Source organism: Protobothrops mucrosquamatus, unplaced genomic scaffold, assembly GCF_001527695.2.
Source record: "Protobothrops mucrosquamatus isolate PMUCROS unplaced genomic scaffold, P.Mucros_1.0 scaffold16271, whole genome shotgun sequence".
In the NCBI taxonomy this organism is placed as follows: domain Eukaryota; kingdom Metazoa; phylum Chordata; class Lepidosauria; order Squamata; family Viperidae; genus Protobothrops; species Protobothrops mucrosquamatus.
This window is the reverse complement of record NW_015402036.1, coordinates 222-4,165: the sequence shown is the minus strand read 5'-3', so window position 1 is coordinate 4,165 and position 3,944 is coordinate 222. Positions and strand designations below refer to the sequence as shown.

General features: G+C 34.6%; 1 long non-coding RNA gene across 1 annotated transcript; it reads left to right on the top strand.

The window, feature by feature from the left end:
• On the top strand, positions 1-2,628 carry LOC107301749. Its single transcript, XR_001549322.1, has 4 exons — positions 1-17; positions 640-715; positions 1,314-1,447; positions 2,458-2,628. It is a non-coding gene; the product is annotated as an uncharacterized LOC107301749 (long non-coding RNA).
• Positions 2,629-3,944: the final 1,316 nt, after the last annotated feature.

The window sequence follows — 3,944 nt, the reverse complement described above, 5'->3', positions numbered from 1 at the left end:
GGACAAACCCTAACCTGGTGAGACTCTTTCTTTTCCTTCTATTGGTTGTTTCCTGCTTTATTCCTTATATATAAAAAAACCCAATTACAAACTTCAAAGTATGTTGATCTTTAGAACCCTTGTGCTAATGTTATTTAAAATAATTGTGCCCTCGCTTTGTCAAAGTTTTCAAAATACTTCCCAACACATTTATGTATTTTATTTTTTTTTATAAAAAAATACATTGGATTAACATCATGAAGACCTGTGAGATAGAACTTTGGTTTCACTGTAGTTCATTATCACTGGCTTCTGTGGTCCATCCATCTCCATCTCTAAATCAAAGTTTTTGATTACTTAAGTAAATGGGGTAAAGTAAAGTAAATGGGGCCTTAGTACATTGCATCTTAATGAAATAAGCCAGAGGTCCCATACTTTTCGGGCACCAGGGACCAGTTCCGTGGAGAGAGGTTTTTCTGCGGACTGGAGGGGGTGTGGTTTTGTGTACTGCCTGCATCTCGCAGATGGGACTTTGGTTGTTTGTGCGGACCGGTTGCTGGCATGCTGCGGCCCGGTACTGGTCCATGGACCGGGAGTTGGGGACCCCTGAAATAAGCAATATAACATTTCTCTTCTTCATCTTTTTAATTTTTTTCCTAGGCTGGGGGTCTTCTTTGCCCCACTTCTTCCTGTGGTCCAAATCCTCAAATTACTGCTCTTGTTCTATGTTAAGAAGGTAATTTAGTTGCCATTTCTCTTAGTTCTGATGCACCTTGCATTACCTGGCTGCATGCATGGACAAAGGACAGGAGTGTGGAAGTAGCTGCAATATTAGAGCTCCTCCATCCCCGCCCCTCCCCACCCAGTCAGGATGGAAAAGTTAGCAAATCACATTGAATAAGAGGAGCTGCATTGACCAGAAGATCATTTACAGAAAGGGAAATCCATCAGGAGTTTTGAACCAAGAGGAAGATATTTATTTCACACTCTACTCCTTCAGAAGCAGCAATGAATGAAATGCACATTACCGTGAGATGTGAATTAGAGCATTTTTATAAAATATTTTTTTTAAAAAAAAAAACCTTTTGGGAGGTTACATTTGGGGGAGAAAATTTTTTGGCCATTGTTTATTTTCCCCTCCTTAAAATCACCCTACATTATTTATTCCTTTGCAGAGTTTAGGCATAAGTTACGCTTAAAGGAGAGGAGAAGCATTTATTGTCTATAGTTCACCTTTTTCAACATACATAAATACTGCATGTACGTTTTACTCAGAAACGACTGCTCTTAGGACTAAGTAAAAACCTATTAATTTTCCTATGAATCCCTCTTAGGTCAGCTTGATGAGAAATTGTCAGTGTCCCAGTAAACCCTGGCGTGCATCTCATATGAGCACCATCTTCATCTCTTTGTTGTGCTTCCCTTCATTCCTGGGTGCCTCCATATTCCTCTCCTATACCATCTGGGCGTGAGTAGATTTTCCTGTGCAAAATAACCTCTTGCTGTTACATTCCAGATGTGAAATATTTCAGAACAAATAGTCGCAACTTCTTTCTCCACATTTCTATAATCTCCATTCTGCCCTCCATTGTCTGATATAAAACAGGTCTAGGTTTTGGGGAGAATGGGGCTCTCACTGGCATTGTGTTGTAAAACTTGTATCTCCATCCACATACAAGTTACCATGTCACCAAAAAAAAGTATTCCTTTCCTCCTAAGAGGCCAGTCTTCTACCAATGCTAGTCCCTTGGTACTTGCAGCAGAAACATTTTAACACGTCAGGTCAGAAAAATATAGACTGCATTTCTGATCAAGTGAGCCTGTGATTGTTCTGTCATTGCAAACTTTAGTATGATGTTATTTTGTTACAAAGCACTTATTTATTCTCTTGAAAAATATATCTTAAGCTGCTGCAAATTGCTCTTTCTATTATTAGGAAGGCCATAATTAAATCTGCTTTATTTTCCATTCTCAGAACTCCCATTCGCATATAGTTGCATATGCAGCATCTCTGCAGAATCTCTGTGGAGATTCTCAGTCATCCAGGTCACGGTTGTCCCAAAGGTGCTTTTTCAAAAAGCATCTAAAGTAGACTTTGTTTTTCTTTGAAGCCGTTTCGTTTCTCATCCAAGAAGCTTCTTCAGTTCTGACAGCCAGAACTGAAGAAGCTTCTTGGGTGAGAAGCGAAACGGCTTCAAGGAAAAATAAAGTGCAGTTGGCCTTTTGAAAAAGCATCTTTGGGAAATCTTTTATACATTGTTAAATAAAGAAGGAACATGTGTCAAGAGGGAAATTGCTTTTTACATGTTGGTGCTATAAATTGTGTTTAAATTAATACTGAAAACATTGATTTTATAATAAGCAATAGAGATTATAGATAAATCTGTAAAATGAAGAATTAGATATGGTAGTTACATGAGTTACATTTCCTTTCGCTTGACATTTTGATATGTACTTAGCCTCTCTTTCTCCATACAGAATAAAACCATCAGAAATGTGCGGACCTTTTCAAACTTTTGATACCATCTACGATTCTTGGAAGGTATGGGTACTAAAGCTGGAAGAATCCAATTCAAATATTACTTGGTTTACCTGGATCCATCAAAACCTCTTCCAAACTTCCTACTTCCTGTTGTTAATCACTGCAATTTTGGTGTAAGTTGAAATGACAAATTTATTTATGTAAGCCTAGAAAATCATAAATAGTTGTTAGCAACAATGCATAACATATTTTTGCAGATATATGTACTATGCGATAGAGTGGTTGAATAATATGAATGAAGGTTGTTTGCATGCCATTTCTCAACCTACTGTAGCATCAGGATACATCAGAAGTTGTTGATGGTTTCTGCTGCTGGGTATGTAAGTCGAACAGAAGTAATTTGCTGTTACATTTTAGTTTAATGTAATGTTTAGTTTGGTTTTATTTGAACTTGTAGGAAGTTCCTGAAAAATTGTTAAATCGTCTTCTTCCAAACAATGTAAAAAGCCTTAAAAAGTTGACTGAAAATATTTAATAGAAAATAACCAATGATTTGGAGAAGTAAAATTGAAACTATATTATGGGAAGATATATAAAATACAACTGATATTTTTAAAAACTGCAAATTATGTACCGTAGTAGTAAAAAGTAGTAAAAAGTAGTAAAAAGTTATAAAAATCCATGTCAATTAAAAAATTTTTTAATACATTTAAAATGTCAATTTAAAATGTCAATTTAAATTTTTTACTTACTAGTTAATAAATACAACATAGATAACTTTCTATAGATCTCTCTGATTTACATATTTGAATTTGTGGTAAGTGTTAAATTAGTAATCCATGATTCTCGTGTGATTCAGAATTAAACTAATTATCCAATATGAAATGCAGATTTTTGAATTTATTAAAAGGAATAAGAATAAACAGCACGGTTATATAGAAAATTATGAATACAATGTGATCTCTGCAGAAAAATATACTACAATTATATTTGGCAGGAGGTAACTTTTTAACATTTAGAAGCCCTCTTTGTTGAATAGCTTAGGCAAAGCTAAATAAAATGCTTGAATTTAATTGAGATTGTTTTTTAATATTAGTTTAATTAGAGGTAAGATATATTATACTATGAAGATCTTGAAATTTGTTATTACTTTAATCTACAATGTTACTTTTGTGTGTTGAGAATTTATATTTTTTAATGAAAATTCAGGAATCAGAAAAAGAGCTTATTTTTGCTGAATTGTTGATTGTTTGTTCAAAAAGTAACTACTATATGCATTACTCATAGTGAAGTGGCGTATTTTATATCCCTGCATATCACAGTGTTGGCCCTTATAAGATAGACCATAGTAAGAAACCATATAGGTTATTTTCACTGTAACAGCTACAGTAATAGATTCTTGCAAGTCTGAATGTGCTTCCTCACTTTATCTTAGTGTGAAGAAGCCTGTGATATTTACTTAAACTCATTTCTTGCAGTGGAC